We start from the raw sequence: 22,510 nt of genomic DNA, 5'->3' as shown, positions 1-22,510 counted from the left end.
AATAATATATTTAGTTATTTACTTCAATTATCAAGTTCTAAGTATATCTATAGTAAATTAGCAATTAATTAATTATATATGATAAATTGATAAACATTAATAAATTTAATTACTAGTTAAATATCATACTTAATCAATTATAACATTACATTATAGTTAAATGGTTACTTAATTAATTATAATTTTATAACATTACTTAATTGATTTATAGTATAATTAATTATAGCAATACATTAATTGATTACTACTTAATTAATTGACTTTATTATAAACATTAGTGCAAACTTAATTAAATGATTAAAAATTTAATTAATTATAATATTACATTAAAAATTTATAGTATGATTATTTAATAGTTAATTCACTATAACATTACATTATAGTATGATTATATAATTAATTATAACATTACATAATTAAATAATTACTTAATTAATTATAATATTAATTAAATGATTACTTAATTAATTATAATATTCTATTATTAACAAATTAATTATAATATTATATTAAAAATTTATAGTATAATTACTTAATTCATTATAACATTTCATTAAAGTATAATTACTTACACGACCCGCCTCGACCCTCCCTATCCCATAAGCTCCGGGCGCACCTATGAGACTTGGGCGGCCGAGACGTGCTATGTGGGAATCTAAAAACCTGTATTCTGAATACGCTTTTCATAAAAACATTCGCTTGGATTCGTTTTGAAAGCACAAACACATAAGATATATATACATACATTTGAAAATCTAAAAGCTAACTCGTACGTTCATAAAATACAAAAACGGATGGTATCGATCAGATCTTCATATCCTTTATAATCAACACAGGAGATAAACATAGGGATAAAACATAATTCTGTTGCGGGAACAAGCATGACATTGTTACACACATGATGAGTTGATGATGTATGGGCCCAACCTCGAGAGGAATCACTCCTCAGCACGACTCTTCCTATGAACCTGAGGAAAAGGGTCTAAAAAGGGGTGAGCTGAAATACTCAGTGAGTGGGGGATTGGGGAGAGTTTGCAATCTTCAACAATAGTCATGGCATGCAATAGTTCTTATGAGATCCTGAAAACAACATGATTCTATGAATGTGTTATGGAAGTAACTAAATCATTCCTGTATGCATGTATAACTCGTTTCTAATTGTTCTAAGTACTGTAATCTCATCATTTAAGCTGAAAACAAATTCTAAATTATAGCTCATCATTGAATGTTTAAAAATTCTTTTTTTGGAAACTTAAAACATAACTGTAAGTGTTTATCCTTTTGGGAACAATGTTTCCTATAAGTCATGTTGCAACCATCTATGTCATCACTCAAGAATGCATACGATTTTGAAAAGAATAACTCTACTGGTCATGCTACAAACATCCAAACCATCATTCAATGAACATTCATGATCTACAAAACAAAATCTGGTAACTAAATTTATATCTATTGTGATGATATAAAATTGAAAGCTGATTTTTTCTGAAACTATCTACCAATAAATGATTTTGGAATACTATAAACTTTATGCTAATAACTGAAATTTAAACGGAATACTATAGCTTTTACTGATACTGAAAACTATAAGCTGATATCTTATTCTGAAACTGTGGCTAATACTGAAAGCTGTCTTAATTATTCTAAAAACTCATATTGAGACTATCGCTCATAGCAGATGCTAAAAACTGAATGTGATTTTGAACATTCTAAAACTGATTCTGATGTTAATAACATAAAACTCTCACCGCAACTAGTACCCTCGGAAAAATCTGTCTTACCTGGTGGGTGTCTCGCATGCATGCAGAGCAAGGGATGTACCTGTCATACCCGGCAAGATCTATCATCGCGCGGGCAGAGCCACTGAAACTATCATACCTGGTGGATCACTCAACGCCTAGGCAAAGCCAATAAAATCTGTCATACGCATGCGCAAAGCCAAAATCTGAAACTGTCATACTCGGCAAAATCCTGCATCACTCGGGTAGAGCCAAAAATCTGTATCTCTGGGGAACGGGTACTTTGTAGGGTGGTTTGCAAGTCATTACTATACTTATTCTTAACCTAATACACTATATTTCTTCAAAACATAGGCCTTTATAAATTTATTAAAACATTATGAAATAATTTATGGTAGTGTATTCTAGGCTAATATGTAAGTAAAGACAAGTAATGAAATGAACATGAGGGAGCCAAAAGAAACTTTACACAATTATTAAATAAGTCTACAATTCACGTGACAGGCACTTCCACAAAACTCAATGCATCATAGTTTCAAAGACACCCTCAATACTCTTAAGTTTAACACTTAAACCCTGACAAAATTGTAACATGTAATTATTAATTAAGGTTTGCACTCCATGTGAGTCTCATAGACATGAAAAGCATTGGCTTGCATTTAATGCTTCACGAACTCCTTTAATACCAGTGAGCCTCATAGATGTCAACCTACTCATAAGGGTGCTACCTAATGCCTTATCTGATGTTTCAAATTGAGAATGGATAGCATCCATCAGATCCTTGACATTTTCACACTCTGTTATCGACCCACGAATACTACTCATAATGTGAGATTTGATAAACATCATGCATAAACGGTTGGATCGCTCCCACCATTCATATAAAGTAATCTCAGCCTGAGTAATAGTATCCGTAAGTGTAGGTGACTCTTCCTTACGAAGAGCATAGTCAAGATCAATGCACCCCAAAAGGAGAAGAACTGCCTCCCTCTATTTTTTGTAGTTGTCACCACTTAAATAAGGAATTTTATCCTCAACCATCATCAAAGTTTGAGGAACTGTAAGTATATCAATAGATATGCTTACTAAATAAATTATGAGGCATAAACCATCAACAACAATTATAAGTTTACCAATATAAAACAAGTAACTAATCTTAAATGAATCTATATTTCATAAAATCTCCCTGTGGATAAACACAATAAAAATTATTAATATTTCATAAAACTTGTGTGCTAATTAAGAAATAAAAATAATTTCTATTTCATCCTAATTAATCATGAAAATATAACATTCCCTATGGGTAAAATGGTTATATTAACATAATTAAATATAAAACGATGTCATTAACTTTAATATGATCATAATAAATATTACTTAAAGTATATATTATCATAACTTAGATGCTGTGGCCAATATAAATTAATCAAATATATATGATCATATAACATCACATAATTACAACATATACTATTGCATATAACACAAAATTATAGAAAATAAAACAAGAATAGTTCATTATTCATGCATAAAAGACCCGCATGCGCCATGACAAACCCATGCGCTCCATCATGCACCTCCCGAATAAGTCCATGCGTTCCCACGTGCTGCAAATATCGTTTTACATGACTTAGAAACTCACTCATGCACCCACACACACCAAGGTCAGAATTGTGTCAATTTGACCGTGACCGTTGACTTTAACCGTTGACCGTTCACTTTGATCATCAGTATTGCCTGAGTTGGGTTGTGTTGACCTGCTTAACTTCGAATTGGGCTAGGTTAACCCGGTTTGGTCTTAGACTGGGTCGAGTTGACCCGATTTGACTATATGACCTGTTGACCTTTTCATTGGATTTTTTGGGCCCGGTTTGACTCATAAAGGGTTGGATTGACCAATTTAAGTGGATTGGGCTGAATGAGATGGGCTGACCAATTTAAATGAATTGGGCTTACACATTTTAATTGATCAATTGGGCTCTGCACTTTATCTCTTAATATAATAGGATTGGGCAAACTTTAATGGACCGGGTTTTGGGTTGGCAAAACCCATAAAATTGACTCATTCTCAGCAAATTCTAGCCACCATTTTCATGGCTGTAGAGGCTAATTCTGGCAAATTTTTGGTGACTTATGGGTTGAAAATTTGGCATGGACTGATGGTCTCCACACACATGAACTATATCAACTTCAGTTTATATTCATCAATTGCAAAATCCATCAAATATGAAGAATCAAATAGCACCCAAAACCATAATATATATTTCAATGAATTCATATACATGTTCCTAAGTATTTATAAAACACAGCGGAACTAAATTAATACTACTCACCTCCCGCCATAGCAAATTGTTGTAGATCGTCTTCTTGGTCTTCACAATTTTGTCTTTTCATAGTCTGCAGGTTCTTCCTATAAAATGTGATTTCAAGGTGTAATGGTTTTGGGATAACAGATAATAAATCGCTTGAATTAGAGACCTATAACTGCTCCCTTTTATGCAGTAGTTTGTCCATCAAAGACAACTACAAGAGGATAACTTGCTGCGGTTTAACACTTTGTGAAATTACAAATAAAGGTTTTGGACCAAAAAGCAAATAGGGGTAATTAGAAATTTATTAAATTAAAAATTATATATATATATAGGGATTGGCATGGGCTGGGTCGGGGCCGGGGACCCCATTCCTTGTCCCCGGCTCATCCCCGCTAGCGGGGACAACTTTCATGACCGTCCTTGGCCTGTGGGGATAGTATCACTCCCATCCCCATCCCAGCCCAATGAACAAAGCTTCACAGGGAAATTCGCCCCGTGGGGATTTTTCCCTCGAACATAATTAAATATATCTATATCTAATCTTAACATAATTTATTAGGTAAATTAATTAACTATTCAATTGTATATAGGCTTAGGCTTAGTTAGCCTTGTTAATTAATTAATTTTTCATAAAATTAATATAACTAAATTCAATCTTAACATAATTTACTAGGTAAGTTGATTACTTATTTAATTGTATGAAGGCTTAGCCGATTAGGCTTAATCAACCTTGTTAATTAATTAATTTTTTATAATATATATAATCTTAACATAATTTATTAGATAAATTGATTAATTATTCAATTGTATGGAAGCTTAGGCTTAGTTAGCCCTGTTAATTAATTAATTTTTCACAAAATTAATATAACTAAATTCAACCTCAACATAATTTACTAGGTAAATTGATGAATTAATTCATAAAACACTATCTCCACTATAACTAATAAAATTAGTCCATTTGTGAAAGGGACAAATCCCAGTATCCCAAGTTCCTAACATTGATTAAGTTTAACATCATATTTAATTGACCCATTAATTAATTACAAGGATAAATAAATTTGTGTAATTTGTAAGTTGTTAAGTAATTGTGTATATTCTTATATTGGTCTAGCAAATTGTAATAATCTAATCAAATTTATTTTTGGGCCATGTATTATTATTTTGTGAAATACACAAATTAATAATACATATCTATGCTTGTTGATGTTCTATTTTAATTTGTAAAGGTGGATGTACATATGTAATAGTTTTATTTGTTGATGTTTGCCAATTTTTTGTTGTATTAGTGGTTACAAAAATAGTTTTCTTTTTAGTTAAGTTTTGATAATATTTTATATTTTCTAAACAATTAAAGAAATAAATATTTTGTTTCAATTTTTCTTGTGTGTTGTACTATTCAGATCTAAGGATATTTTGTTCTCCTGGTTTAAATGTTGTAAAGAATATTTGTCTTTTTTCTTTATTATAGTTTTGTCGGAATTCTTGTTTTAATAATTCTTTGTTAATTTCAAACGGTTTAGTTATTGTGTTAATTTGACTATAATTTCCTAATACTTCTGTTTGTGTTGGTGAACTAGGTGGACTTGATGTATTTTCATATGCAGGTTTTGGTACAGGAGGGGAATAATTTACTCCTACTAATTTACTTGTTGAACTTGCTGATAAGGGCCTAGGTGTATTAATTTCTTCAATCCTACGGATATGATGATTTTTATTGGTAATTATAGGTTGATTTTGTTCTATGGGAGTTTCTCTAAATTTTAATCTTATTGTACCATATTGTTCTTGTATTATTTGTTGTATTTCTGATTCATTTTGATCATGTAAAGGTTTTGGAGGGCATAATTTTTCTAATTTCCAATCTGTCTATTTAATAATTTCATCCCAAGCTAATTTTTTGGTGTAAAAGTTTTATGTTTTGTTCTATCAACTTCCATAATAACTGTGTGTCCTGGTGGGGACATCCTAATGGCTCTTGGACTAATTGTGGTATTCATAACTTTGTAATAAATCTTATATATTAATGCTACTGATTGGGCTTTATCTTGATAAGCAAGATTAGAAGCTTTTAAATTAATAGTTAATGCAGACAATATTGTTGGATCATATATATAATCCTACTGTAAAATTTGGATAACAATCAAAATATACTGGACCACTTTCTAAATTAGAATTTAATATTGCTAATAAAGAGTTATTGAAGTTTAAATTTCTTGCATCTCTTAACATTACTAATATTGGAATGTTTTGTCATAATCTAAATAATGGTTTTACTGCCACTTGTACTAATCCTACGTGTAAAAATTTATAATTATTTTGTCTGTGTTTATGTATTGCTTCTTCAGAAAGAAGTTGAATTTCTTCAACCCTTTCTTCGGTTATCATTATTGTGTCTTCTGTTGTTTTAATAGAATAATCTGACATAAATTCAAAACTACCTATTTGATATATTGTGTCTTTTTTAACTGGTGATATGTTCTATTATGTAAATGTTGATCGATTGCCATATTAATTTCTTGAGTGTTAATAGATTTCATTAATTCTTGATTATTGTTTGTTCTTTGTTGTTGATTATTAATTCTAATAGCGTTAATGCTACTACTATCATCTCGCTTACTGCTACTTCCTAATCTCCTTAAGAAATTAGACATCTTTAAAACAATTCTGACCTAAAAGTTCTAGTTTTTCTCCTAGATCACAGGACCACCAAGGTACGGGACCACCTAACACACGGCTGACCAACGGTTACAGGCTGACCAATGCACCTTCCAGGCTGACCAAGCGCAACCTAGAATCAATTCTAGAGTTCTAGATTAAAACCTTCTAGATTTATCTAACCCTTAATTCAATTAAGGAATGAACAGTGCTACGATGAACAGTAATGAATAGTAAACTGCTACTAGTGTGAATAGTAAAAGTGAATAGTGATTGTGAACAACAACTTTGAACAGTGTTTTGCTACAGTAACTATGGTAATGGATGTTAATTTGTGCAGTTTTTAATTCCTAATTCCTTACTTCTATTGACTCTACTTGGCTTTGATACCATATATAGCAGCATCGAAAAAATCTTGAGGGATGTGCTATTAAAAGTATGTAATATAAATCAAGTATTAAAAGTCAAAGAAACAAATATATTGACAATGAATAGTAAAATACTTGGATTAATGTAAAAGACTTGAAAACAAATCAAATAAATAATGATGACTTACAGGAAGAAATTTGATGAAGAAACAAACGTTTATTGCTTGATGACTTTTACAAAGGACACTATAAATTTTTGCTCTCTCACAAATTTTTGCTTCTTAATTCCACACTCTTGAAACTTGCTTGCTCACAAAATTCTGCTCTTGAAACTCTACTGCTTACAAAGGAAGTGATACAGATTATACTACAAAGGACCATATTTTAAATACATTTGAATCCGTCTTCATGATTACAATACAGAACATTATTGAAAAGTTGATGAGGTGTCTTGAAACGTGTCTTGAATTATTGAGAATTTTTCAGAACTTGTCTTGGACCGACCAAATGATATTACTGAAAAAGGAATCTTGAAAAAATCTTGGTTTCTACAGAAGGTGTCTGATAAAGTAAAAGAGAATCTTGAAAATCTTGATCTCTGCCAAAAATTTTGAACATGTGATAAAGGCAGTGCTGAGTCATTGTCCTTTATTGAAAGCATAATTGATTTGATTTTGGAATATTGCAAAAGAGTCATCTTCATCTAGATCACTTGGTGACTTGGTATTGTCTGAATCTGCTCTTTGAGATGTGGAAGATCCCGTGGTCATAATAATTTTGTCCATTTCTTCAGTAGTTTGGCATTGAGCCAACTCAGTAGAAGTTTTGATTTTTGAGTCAGAAATGTTAATTATTGTTGAGGTTGACATAGATGAGGGTGTTGAGATATCCATATTTGCATTGCCGTCGGCTAACATTTTGGATAGAAAAGCTAGGCCACCATTTAATAAAGATTTTTCTTCATAATTCTTTGAATTTTGGAGGAGGAAATGTAGTGATATAAAATTGTCAACTCATTATCCAAGCAATTAAGAAATTGCTGGAAAATGCTAGCAAAGGGTCTTCACTGTTATTGAAATTTTTGGCAAACAATTGATATCCTTCCCAAACCGAAGGTGGGAGAATTTTTTCATTCAAACCAAAAAAATTGAACCATTGTTAAAACCATTTTGGAAAAGTTTTTGGACAAGTTTTGTCAAATATAAAAAACCAAGAATGTGTTGTATGTGTTAAACAGAAAGCATAAAACCAGACTTTTTTGATAATCTTTATATGAAAATTCTTGGGGAATAAGGGTTTGAGAAAATGGGCATTTTTGGTAAATTCCAATGTGCCAATCTTGGGGTTTCAAGACGTTTTTGATTTTGCATTTTGAAAAAGCAATTCTATTTGGATTATTTCTATCTGAATTATGGGTAATTTCTATTGAATAAGTATCAACTAAAATAAATTCATAAAATGTTCTTGTTTTTGATAAATCATCAAGAATAAAATAAAAATCTGGAGGAAAAGTTTTTGATAAGGTTTCTTGCATAGTTTGTCCCCAAAATTTGGGTTCAACAATGCAAATTGATTAGGTCATTTCTTTTTCAATGTATTGAAAAGTAGGATTAATGTTAACAGGTTTTGATGGAAAAGGTGAATAAGATGTTGATATTGTAAGGGCTTGTTGGTAATTTTTTGGTGGTGATGAAGAAATAGATTCTTCATCTAGAAGATTGAACCGGTTTGGTTGGGTGATAATGGTTTTCTATTTATTGGGTTTTGAAGGCTTTGATTGTGGGGTAATAGGTTGTTGAGGTGGTAGCATCGCATACGATGCCTTTGATTTTGATTATTTTAGGGTTTGATGGGAGTGTCCATCTTTTCCTCACTTTCTCTAAAAAATTTCTCATTCTGAAAGTTATTATGAGAGAGACTATTAGAGTAAAAAACTTTTGACTCTTGCATTTCATTGAAAATATGTTTTTTAATTTTTGACACTTCCATTTTATTGAAAACATAATTTTGAAACTTTTGAAATCTTAATGGAAAAGGTTGAAAACAAGTTTTTGTAATGCAAGCATCCAAAATTTTGTTGGAATCGAGCCATTCTTTTGTAGGAACAATTTCTAGCTTCTTTAATTTAATAATAGTATTTATTTTAGATATTGAAATATTTTTTAAATTACTAATATCTTTTATTAATGGTGGATTAACAAATTCAAATGTTACATCTTGTCCTAAAATATTGATTGTAATTCCTTTGTAGTTTACGTTAAAAGGGTAAATTTGAGTGATAAAAGGAGCACCTAATATAACATCTTGATCTAAGTCTTTTGCTAGAATAAGGGTATTTTTAATACAAATTTTTGTATACATACATGTGCAATAGATAATTTATAATTAATGTTTAATTGTTGACTGTTAGCTCCATATAATCTTTCTTTGTTTTTTTCATAATATTTTGTTTGAATTAATCTTTCTCTTATATAATTTTGATCTGCTACAGTGTCTACTAAGGCTTGTGTAATAGTATCAAATTCATGATTAATATTGATCCTAATGTAAACATGCCAATTTTGAAATTGAATTCGAGAAATTTCATTAATAAATGCTTCTTCAGTTTCTTCTATAAGTTTTAATTCTGATTTTGAGGTTGATGGTTGTCCTATAGCTTCTTTGGAGACTTTCAAGCATAATAAATCTGTCTTGATTTCAAAATTATCCTTTTGTAGATCTTTAATTTGATTTTTCAGAATATTGATTTCTTCTTGCAAATCATTTAGAGTAACTTGTGTGAGTTTGTCAAATCTTTTTAATATATCTTTTAAATTATAAGAATCTACATCTTTTTGTTTTTCTTCAGATAAAATTAATTCTTTAAGTTTTAATAAATATTCTCTTTTAATATCTTCATCCTGAATCTTGTCAATAATATCTAATAATTTTTTTTTTTTTTTGAGTTAGTGATAACATTTATTGACTTAGGTCTAGAGGTTGATATCATATTTATTGATTTTATTGCATAGTAGCAAGGCCTACATGAGTCACTACTATTACAATTTTGTAGAGATTTACTCTTAATATCTAGAAAGTTTTCTACAAAAGAATTATTGAATTCCTTATTAGAGTTATCTTGAATTATGCTTAATGATTGTTGTTTTTGTATTTTTGTTGGACACATGAGAGCATTGTGTCCTTCTTGTTTGCATTTCCAACATTTTTTAATTTTTATTATTATAATAAGAAAGTTTTCTTTTCCTATAATTTTGTTCTTTGATTGGGGTTAGTTTAGTAAGGACATTAATGTTTGATTTTGAAGGTGCTAATTCATTAAGTTTTAACTAATTTTTTTTAAAATAGTATTGTGATTATTAAATTTTATTATTTCTTCTTTTGGTATATTGAAGGGTTCAAAAAATGATTTAACATATTTTTGTGAATAAAAGGGTGTTGAATTAATACACACACACACACACACACATATATATATACATGGAAATATATATATATATATATATATAAATAAGATCCTTAAAATCTTTAGGAATGTAATATAAATTAAGTTAAAACTCAATGAAAGAGATATATATTGAAAATGAAAAGTGATCGGTGATGAGCTTGTACATCCCTCAATCTTGATCTCTTACGTGTGTGTGTGTCTGTGTGTGTGTGTATTTATATACACACACACACAGACACACACACACGTAAGAGATCAAGATTGAGGGATGTACAAGCTCATCACCGATCACTTTTCATTTTCAATATATATCTCTTTCATTGANAAGAGATATATATTGAAAATGAAAAGTGATCGGTGATGAGCTTGTACATCCCTCAATCTTGATCTCTTACGTGTGTGTGTGTCTGTGTGTGTGTGTATATAGATACACACACACACAGACACACACACACGTAAGAGATCAAGATTGAGGGATGTACAAGCTCATCACCGATCACTTTTCATTTTCAATATATATCTCTTTCATTGACTTTTAACTTAATTTATATTACATTCCTAAAGATTTTAAGGATCCTATTTATATAAAATATATATTCCATATATATGCATATCTATGTATATAGTCACTATATACATGCTTTCATTAATTAATAATTGTAGACAGTATAATCTACTGAGAGGTCATTTGGCTCTGATCATGTGAGGAATAAGCCATTGACAATCATGTAGACCTACAGTGACAAAGAAGAGTGAACGCGAAGACCTTCAACCTCCTATCAAATTCTGACTGTTGTAGAGTTTTATTACCTTTTAAAATTTGAATGATATCCATGTTTATAATATGGTCATTACGGGCTGTGACATGAATGAGAAATAATGCATGGTTAGTTGAGAAAATGATGTTTGAAATGTACAAGGAAGAAAAAGAATACTAAATCAATTTAGTTGGGGAAAATATTGTTTAGGATGTGCGCTGAAGAAAAATATTGTCATCTATTGAATAAATATCATCATTTATATATTCAAAAGTAATCGATCACAATGGCGATTAGGTGGGAGATGAACCAAAAAATAAATGTATATATCATGAAATGTGTATATCATAAGATTTTAATTAGTTGGATCATTAATTTCAGAACCTTTTCAATTAATAGTTCTCTCAAAATTAATGTGCCCTTGACTTTACTGAACGAAAATTAACAATGGAAAATGTTGGTATAACTTTATGCTTATGAAAAAGATTGGTATTACCCATTATTATTAAATATTAGTGAACATAAAAGCTCTTGCCCATTAATTATTAAGAGTGGGTTTTAAAACATAATATCGAGTAGTCATTCTAAAATTGGACTTGGCCTAATAATGAAGTGAATTTTTACTTGCTCTAACCAAGACCCATTTCTCTAAAATACACTTTTTTTTTTTTTTTTTGGTAACCGCGGTGTCCGGGCCAACTTATGCGGACCTTAACTAATCACTGAAGTCCATTGAATACCCTACAAAACCCTCTGAGGTCTATTGAATATCTTATAAACCCAATGAATTGAGTAAGACATAATTATGTATTGAGGTAGGTGGCCCCAAAGTTTAAACCCAAGAAGTCAAAGAATGCAACACACCTCCTTGACCACTGGACTAACCCCTTGGGGTTAAAAACACTTTTCAATGCCCCAATCTATTTATCTTATTACACCCTGTCACATATCATCTTCTCATTTCTTTGAATACTACTTGAATTATCTTGTTTTATCTAAGCTTTCAAAAATCTTGTGATATATATCTATTTTTATTTTAGTACCATAATGGGTGGGTAGTCCACACAAGGAACTCAAACAATTTAAAATTAATGATACTGAAGGCAAACCTCCTCTCCAAATCAAGCTCAAGTTATTATTAGTTTATTACTTGAACTTTGGCTCATGGGAGACGGAGACTACTAGCTAGGCAAATGCTGTTGGAATTGAGTTCTAAAAATGAATCTCTTTTCTTCTTGGCATGTTAAGTGTGAAAAAAATGAAAAAAAAAAAAAATCTAATCATAAATTCCTACATTGTTAGATCATGTTTTTTCTGTGGTCTAAACTTTGCACTAAGAAAAAAATTCAATGGATCATTCCGACAGATAACTCTTCTTTACTCATGTACAATGTTGAAACTTACGTTAAAATCAAGAAAATAATGACTCTATGAAAATGTATAATTCTAAACTCTTTTGTAGGTTATTTAATTGACATCAATATCATAACCAAATCCTCAAGACTATTAATAGAAGTGGTTATTGGAGCTCTTATCTAGTCGGTAGTTCTAGGTTTTCGAAAGATTAATTGATATATGCGCAAGTTGGCCCGGACGCTACTGGTTATTATAAAAAAAAAAAAAATTCATAGAAGTTAAATATTTTGTAGGATCGAATATCGAATTTTTTGCTACTCTCTGGATGTCTATTGCAAAAGGTTTCCATAATAATTTATTCTTTTATATTTTTCAATATTAGTTAGGGGCTCTTCCGAGTTCATTTATACTATTTTTTTAGTGGTTCCTTTTCAATATATTAGTGGTTTCTTATTAAAACACATGATCTTTTGTTTATTATATACTTAATACTTTTATTAATTACTAATTATATCACTTTTTTTTCATTTAGATAAAAATTAAAATGAGAAGAATGATCTTAATATGAAGATGCATATACCTAATACTAAAATATTTGACATCTTTTTTTCTTTTTTTCTTTTTCAGGTGATTTTAATTTTATGATAATATCTCCCCTTATGGTTGGATGACAAACCCTTTAACTACTAGGATTAGCTATACGTAGAGGGTCTTATGTTTGAGTCGAATGAGAGGTATCTACCATATTTGTGTAATTACCTTGTAAAGTGTTCCGTGGTTCTGAGGATTAGGTAGACTATAATATTGGGCCTTGATAACTCAAATACCTTAAAAAAAAAAAAAAATCTGATGGTATACGCAACTTGCAAGTTAAGATTTATCTTGATATTGATATTTGATATTATATGTAATTAAATTAGCACGTGCACACACACACATATTTTTTTTTTTTTTTTAATTGAGCAACCCATATTTAGATCACAAACAATGTTTTATTGTTGCATAATTATTAAGGACTCGTGTAAGTCATTGAGGTCATTATGAGGTTGGACACATTTACATTGTATCAACTGTATTTTGAAAATTTTGATAAGAATTTCGATCATATCTATATTCTTGACACATACATATTTGTAAGAATCTGGTGTTGTAGTAGCACGAAGAGGCAACTAAGTCACCAAAGAGTGCAAGAAGAGAGGCAACTAAAGTTGCTGAGTATGCCGAGAAAGTACAAGCAAGGAAGAAGAAGAGAAGAATAATTTTTGTATATTTATTTTCATGTACAAGAGTTACAATTTATACAATTATAAATGTAATACGTAAGGAAATCAAATAAAGGAAATAAATGTAGATCAATACATACAAGGCAATAATATATTTCGACCTAAACTACCATACTTGGAGAGTACTACGAATCTTCTAAATATGGTTTGTACAGTCATTCACATGTCAACACTACCCCTCATGCTCGTGGTTTATAAATGTCATAAACTCTGAGCTTGCCCAATAAATGTGAATGTTGGCTTTGACACAATGGTTTTGTGAATATGTCGGCTAGCTGATCTGAGGTTCGGATGCGCTCTGTTTTAATTATATCTTCCTGTATCTTGTCTGATAAAGTGGCAATCAATTTCTAAATGCTTTGTTCTTTCATGGAAGACTGGATTGGCTACAATATCATCGACTGATTTGTTGTCACAATAAAGCTTAACTGGTGTTTCCACTTGTAGATCAGGTCCCGTAATAATCCAAGAATCCATGTGACTTCACATGTGGTTTTGGCCATGGCTCTATATTCAGCTTCTGCTGATGAAAGTGATACAGTAGATTGCTTCTTTGTTTCCCATGAGATAAGCGATTTTCCAAGTTTAACACAGAAACTAGTGAGGGATCTTCTTGTCATTGGACATGAACCCCAATCTGAGTCACAGTACACAGTGATGTTGAGGTCTCCTTTCTTTGGTAAAAGAAGTCCCAGCCTTGGACAACCCTTCAAATATTAGTACCTTCACTGCTGCATCCATGTGGGATTGCTTTGGGGCATGCATGAATTGGCTGAGGATTTGAACTGCATAGCTGATATCTGGTCGAGTCATGGTAAGATAAATGAGTCTTCCAACAAGCCATTGATAGTTGGAGCTATCTTCTAATAATGGATCAATCTTAAGGTTTTGGCTTTTCTCATCATATTCTTGTGTGGTAAGCTTAACATTTTGTTCCACAGGAATGACGCTTGGTTTGCATGCGGCTAGTCTTGAATCTGCAATGAGTTCAAGTACATATTTCCATTGGCTGAGGGATATTCCTTTTGAGGAATAAGCAATCTCAATACCCAGTAAATATTTTGGTGTCCCTAAATCTTTAATGTGGAATGTACTATGAAGATACTCTTTAAATTCTGTGATTGCTTTCTCGTCATTTCTTGTAATGAGAATGTCATTCATATAAACTATGAGACTGATGAAATGTAACAACTGCTGTAAACTAATACAATGCATGCAAAAACAATAGAAAATGGGCTCAAAACTTTTCCTTTGTATTATAAGTCATACGTCTTTTATACACAAAGAACGTCATTTACAAAAATGCCATTTTAAAAGACAAAACAGGGGAAACAGTGTAGCTATTGCTCCTCGCTTGCTGACGCCCCTCCGACTGCATCATCACCTAGATCCTGCATCCACAAAGGAAAATAACGGGGTGAGCACAAAATAATGCTCAGTAAGTATAACCCTCTATCTGTCTATCCCCGTATGTATTACTCTTAATTCTTTCCTCACACTTTCTGTTGTTTCCTACGAAACGTCATGGCCCCATCTTACTGGAGGTACGGCCGGATGGCGTTCACACAGCACCATCTCACTTTTCATGACTATCGGGTGGAATTCACACAGCACCAACTGTTCTTAGTGACTACCGAGTAGGGATCACGAAGCACCTACCCGGTTTTCGTAACTATGGGTGGAGACCACATAGCACCTACCCGTTCCTCATGACTTTGGGTAACGATCACCAAGCATTAACCCGTTCCTAATCACTGTTGGGTGATGATCACAAAGCTCACCCATCTCTAATAAATATCGGGTGATGATCACAAAGCATCAACCCCTTTTCTAATAACTAACCGGGTTATGGTCACAAAGCATCCACCCGTTTCAATACCTATCGGGTGATGATCACAAAGCTCAACCATTTCTAATGGCTGTTCGGGTGGTGGTCACAAAGCACACAACCGATTCTCATAACTGTCGAGTGATGATCACAGAGCATCCACCCATTTCTAATACTCTTCTCATTCACTCTATTCTAGCACTTCTCATTCTCTCTACCCTTAGAGTAGTTGCATCCACAAAGTTCTCTACTCATAGAGCAAGTGATACACAAGTCTCCTACTCTTTCTTAGGTCACTTCTCAATGCACAATTAAGCCTAAGGATGGTTCATCTCTACTAATGCACTTATGAAATGCCAACATGCAATGTTGCAAGAATTAAGGTTCACTACTCATACTCAAACCTCTATTAGGCATTTCATCAAACAACTCAAGTGCATATAAAACTCTACTATAGCAATAATTCTAAATCTTTCTTAACCATCCAAAATGGGGAGAAACCCCCCTCACATAGCCACATATCCTGCCAAAGAAAGACACTTCCAAAAGGATTCCTAATACCCTTCAATTCCATCCCAAACTACCTTTCTAGCCCACATCTCACTTCTTATATTTGAATGTATAAACAATCACAAAGCACTAGAAATCTCTATTTAAGCCTCAATAACATGGCATATAACATGTATATAACATACATACATAAGTGCTATCAAACCCTAATCAGAAAAATTCCCAAATCTCAACTTGGGTTGGGTTTACTTACCTGTTATGAGAGATTTCACTAACTTTCCTTTCACTTGGTTTGCTTGATTTTTTCTCTACTCTTAAACAAAAGAACAAAAACCCTCAATATTCAATATAAACAAAAACTCACAAAGCTTCACAACCAAAGCAAGGTTTTACCTTAGGATGCCTTAGGTTGATTTTCTACCCCAAATCACTCCAAAAGCCCTTTAAAACTCCTTGATCAAAAGAAAGAGAATTTGAGAGGAAGCAAGAGAGGAGAGTGGCGATGGAGAAGAAGAATGAAGGGTTTGCAATGACTTAATTCCTTTTAATGAAATTTATACACAAGCATTCCCATTTTGCCCTTACTCTTCTTTGGGAATTCTATCTATATCCTTTGATTCATTACAAACACACCCCCATAGCAACATATTCTCCATGAAAATTCCTTGCATTTTACTCCCCACTTTTCCTGCTAATTAGGGGTAGAATGGTCAAATTGCCCTTAGGGAAGAAAATATCAAAAACTTAACAAACATTTTGGTCGGCCTGTCGCCGCGGCGAGGAAGCTTCGGTCGCCGCGGCAAAACTGTCCAGCAGCTTCCCGTGGCTTCATCACCTCTTCGCCGTAGCGAAGATTCTTCTTCGCCCTGGCAAAGCTTGGAATACTGAACTTCTTCTATTTTCAACCAATTTCAGGGCAAGTATTCAACATAACACTCAATCAAAGGTCAACCAAACAATATTACCAAGAAACCAACTCAAATAAGAGCAAAAGAAGAAACAATAACAACGTACCTCAAGTGGGGCGTTACATGAAAGACTCACCCTTTTGTTTAGAGAATAGAGCATAATCATGCTTGGATTGACTGAATCCAATGGCTATGAGAGCTTCTGTGAACTTTGCATTCCACTATCGTGATGCTTGTTTTACCCATATAAAGATTTCTATAATCGACATACAAGATTCTCCCCCTGATTGCGAAGACCGGGAGGAATATCCATATAAATCTCCTCATCAAGATCTCCATGAAGAAAGGCATTATGGACATCCATCTGATGAAGTGGCCAATCATGGTGAGAAGCTACAGAAAGGAATGTATGGACAATGACATGTTTGGCTACAAAGGAGAATGTTTCGTGATAGTCAAACCCTTCCCGTTGAGTGAAGCCTTTGGCAACAAGACGAGCTTTATACATTTCGATGGAACCATCAGCACGATATTTTATCTTGTAGACCCACTTACAACCAATAGGTTTCCTATGTGATAGTCGGGAAACAAGGTCCCATGTGTGATTGCTGACTAGAGCATTTAAGTTTGTCTCCATGGCCTGGCGCCAACAATCATTCCGAACAGTATCAGAAAAGGTGACTGGTTCTCAATCGGCAGAAATATTGCTCATACAAAATCTGTGTTCAAGAGATAATCGGTTAAAACCGACATAATTAGATATGAGATAAGTGATACCTTACACAATAGAACAAATGTAGTTAGCCGTCCAGACAGGTGGCCGGGTAGTTCTAGAAGATCGACGTAAAGGAACAGTAGTTGGTGAAGGAGTAGGAAGAGCCATATCTGTAGGTGAGGGAGTATCCTGAGTGGGACCCGAAGAGGAAGGATCCGTGGTATGAGGAGATCTTAGAGGTGTATCAGAAACTATGGAGTCAAGATGCGAATCAGTAGTATGATCTGACTATAGCTGAGTAAAGGGAATGGGAACCATAGTGAATAGAGTCTCTGGCTGATGATCCAGTGAGGCATGAGCGGATGGAGGAGATACAGTGTCACTTTCTAAGAAAGGAAAAACACTCTCGTGGAAGACAACATCTCTGCTAACAAAGAATTTGTTAAGTTAAGGATCATAAAGGCGATATCCTTTTTGGAGCATAGGATAGCCCATGAAAATACATTTCCTGGCACGAGGAGCAAACTTGTCACGGGAACCCACTATTGTGGAATAACATAAACAACCAAAAACACGTAAGTGAGTGTTATCAGGTATCTTTCCAAGCAGTAATTCAAAAGGAGTTTTACCTCCAATAACCTGTGAAGGCATGCGATTAATGAGATAGGTAGCAGTAATTACACATTTGTCCCAAAATTTTGGCGAGGATATGGGCTTGGTGTTTGAGGGCTCACGCTACTTCTAAGAGGTGACGATGTTTTCATTCAACAATCCCATTTTGTTGAGGAGTATAAGTGCAAGAACTCCCGTGGAGAATCCCGTGGGAGAGGAACAAGGAAGAGCATTGCTATGAGAAAAGGCTTGAGCTTTAGATTGCATCAAGAATATCCAGGTTCCGCGGGAAAAATCATCCACGACGGTAAGAAAATAGTTCGATCCATCATGATTGGGAACAGAATATGGGCCCCAGATATCAAGATGGATTAGGGGAAAAGGGTGGTCAGTGGAGGATGTGCTAGTGGGAAAACTTGTCCGTGGTTGTTTAGCAATGAGATAAATTGGACAATGAGAGTGAGGTATAGATGCACTATAACCCATTCTTTGATGAAAAATCAAAGATTTATTATTAAAATTGGCATTACAATAATTTTTATTGCTAAGAAAAGAAAATGGCTCCCAGTAGTAGAGTCCTTGGTGGGCCTTACCCAAGCCCATCTGTTTGCCAGTCAAAGGGTCTTGAAAGGTACACATATTCGGAAAGAATTGCAATGTGCAATCATTGTCAGTGCAAAATTTGGATACAGATATGAGATTAAAATAGAAAGCAGGGACAAAAAGGACATTTCAGAGAGTTATGCTTTCAGTGAGTTTGATTATCCCTATGTGGGTCGCATTGGCAATATTGCCATTCGACATTTGAACAGATAATTGTGTAACAGTGTTTGTGTGTGATTGGAAATATTTAGGGTCACAAATTATGTGATCACTAGCACCTGAGTCAATAATCCATAAATCACGGGAAATTGAATTATTGAAACAAAAAGATGTACCTGCATAACTAGCAAAAGCATTGTTTGTTGGGAGTTGATTCAGCATCTGGATGAGTTGAGTGATTTGTTCAGGCTTAATCAAGGATGATTGTGTCTCCGATCCTGATGTGGTAGTGACAGTCACATTATTTACGGTCAGAGTGCCAACATTTGTCCCGATTGTGATTCTCCCTTTTGCAGTAGTCACAATACATTTTTCTACTCGATCGGAATGATCCTGAACCAGTTGATCCAGTTTGAGAGTTGATGAAATATGAGCCATTAGATGAATTCCAAAGTGTTAACCGACTTGATTGTTGACTTGGTTGACTGCTTGTGGGCTGTCAGATTGCTGGAGAGGATCTTGGCCATTCACTGCTTTGTATATAAAGGCTTTGTTTTCTTTCTCATTTGGAAGCCCTAGCCGCAACACCCCATCCTGTTTCGTTTCTTTATCAACAGCAAAGGCCATGGAATCACCCAACCGTGGTGATTCCATGGAGGCTAGGCGGTGGCTCTCGTCCTGGACAGAAAGCTGGTAAGCACGGTGGAGGGACGACGGTGAGGTGGTGGCCAACATTTGAGTGCAAAAGGCCAGAAAATTTTTGTTTAATCCAAGGAGAAAATGGATTAAACGATCTTGTTCTTTGATCTGTTGGAATTGTTGCAGGGTTTCCGGTGGTCCACATAGAGGATCAGTGATGGCATCAAGCTCTTTCCAAGGGGCTGAAAGTTGATTGTAATAGGCCATTACGGTCTGATTTTGTTGCTTGACGTCGGCGAGACTTTGCCATAATGTGAAGAGTTTGGCTAGATCCAACTGGCCATACATTTCTTTGATAAATCGCCAAAGTTCCTCGACGATTTCAGTTGGAGGTAAACTAGCGGCAATCTCCTGGGTTAGGGAGTTACCGATCCATGAACAGACCTAGATGTTACAGCAGGTCCAAAGTTTATGGAGATGGGGTTCTTCTAGTGGTGTGACGGTGCCATCTATAAACCCATTTTTATCTTTGGCGATTAATGCCCGTCGAAAGTCACGAGCCCAGGTCGCATAGTTCTCTATGCCGGTGAGAACGTGTTTAACCAGAACAAGCTTTGGTCCATCGAAAGGGGAGGAATAAAGGGAATCGCCAGGCTCTAGCTGGCAAGATTAAGGCTGTAAAATCTGGAATTGGTAGGGAAACGGGTTCGGGCTGGTTTGACCCAAAAACCCAAAAGGAAAGGTGTTTGGGTCTGGGAGAGTATTTGGGTTGGGCTCTTTATTTGGGTCCGTTTGTGTGTGTGGGTTGGCTTGGTTGTTTGTTGGATTAGGCCCAATTGGGTTTGTTTGGATTGTATCCATTTGGTTTGAAAGACTAATTCTTGAATTTATTTTGCAAGGAAAAAAAATTATTGGTGCATAACAAGGAGAGTGGCTGGCAGGACAACCTGCTCTGATACCATGTAAGAATCTGGTGTTGTAGTAGCACAAAGAGGCAACTAAGTTACCAAAGAGTGCAAGAAGAGAGGCAAGAGAAGCAACTAAAGTTGCTGAGTATGCCGAGAAAGTACAAGCAAGAAAGAAGAAGAGAAGAATAATTTTTGTATATTTATTTTCATGTACAAGAGTTACAATTTATACAATTGTAAATATAATATGTAAGGAAATCAAATAAAGGAAATAAATGTAGATCAATACATACAAGGCAATAATATATTTCGACCTAAACTATCATACTTGGAGAATACTACGAATCTTCTAAATATGGTTTGTACAATCATTCACATGTCAACAATATTAATTTCTTCACAATATATTCTTACCCAAAATAAATATATATTTGATTATTAAACTTTATTTGGAGTATATATGTTTAAGTTAATTCATGCATTTAATTGATTAACTAAATGTATATATTATCATAAGCATTAAATTGATCTTCTTGCATTTTTAGAATTTAAGTAGTAGGATCGTTAGTTGTTTCAAGTACGTACATATCAATTGCATTAAATTCAAAGTCTTAAAAATTTAAATATGGTCATGGCACGCTATGATATAATTGAGAAAAAACTATATATGTTCCGGATATAGGATACAGAAAATAGTATTTAATTAGTTCATGAAGTTTTTTATTAAAAAAGACGTATCACATCATTTACGAATAAAATATCATGGTTTAGATCTTCAAAATCAGTCAATAATGATAGATATTAGGTGGAACAAGAAAGAAAAAATATATTATATTGTATGTTAGGAGTTCAGACAACCAAAAACATAATTCCAAGATGAATAACATAGGAATAAAATCATGACACACAAAGAAATACGAAATTTATATGGTTCGGCATAACTTATTTACATTCATGGATGAGAGAAATCCACTTTAGTTTCATGAGCATGATATACAAGAGTACATAACACCATAAATCCGTTACAATTAATAGAGCAAAAACAATCACAGTTTCTAACCACACTTAACTCAGTACTTAAAGTGAAAATAATGTCAGTTTTTAAGACACTCTATCCATGGTGTTTATTAATAACCCTTATATCAAATACCCTGTGTTTTCACATTCTCTCATAATCTTGAATTAGTTTCCACCCCTATATTTATAGGTAGTATATAGGAGAATTTTTTGCTAATACGATTCATATTTCAATTCCTATTAAGACTTCTAAATTTTATTCCTATTTACAATTATATTCTTATCAAATAGTTTTTCTAAAAACATACAATTACCACAATATCCCAACATTGTAAATCAAAGTGAATTCATATTCATCTCTTTTGACTTAAAAGGTTGAGGTTTGAGCATTATTATAATTAATTGTAGGTTTAATTTGATAGCTAATTTGGTTTAGTATGACATCTCATCAGCCGTTGCAATGATTCTAAAATGGGAAAGATGTTCCTTTAATCGGCAAAATAACTCTTTGTGAGAGTGAGATATTTTGTACGAAACTTTTTTGTCCTTAAAATCAAAGCAAAGAATCACGAGTAATGTTATATTTACACTATCCTTTACACCATTTTTATTATATCATGATGTACATCCACATAAATTTTTAATTATTTTAAATTTTTAATATTACAATAGAATTATTATTAGTAAAATGGTCA

At 33.2% G+C, this 22,510-nt stretch overlaps 1 long non-coding RNA gene across 1 annotated transcript; it reads right to left on the bottom strand.

The window, feature by feature from the left end:
* Positions 1-3,316: 3,316 nt before the first annotated feature.
* On the bottom strand, positions 3,317-7,389 carry LOC116130218. The gene is made up of 3 exons (XR_004128016.1): positions 7,263-7,389; positions 4,073-4,149; positions 3,317-3,346 (listed from the first exon to the last, which is right to left on the bottom strand). It is a non-coding gene; the product is annotated as an uncharacterized LOC116130218 (long non-coding RNA).
* Between the last annotated feature and the right edge of the window lie 15,121 nt (positions 7,390-22,510).

Source organism: Pistacia vera, unplaced genomic scaffold, assembly GCF_008641045.1.
Source record: "Pistacia vera cultivar Batoury unplaced genomic scaffold, PisVer_v2 Contig218, whole genome shotgun sequence".
Classification (NCBI taxonomy): domain Eukaryota; kingdom Viridiplantae; phylum Streptophyta; class Magnoliopsida; order Sapindales; family Anacardiaceae; genus Pistacia; species Pistacia vera.
This window is presented reverse-complemented; position numbering and strand designations above follow the sequence as displayed.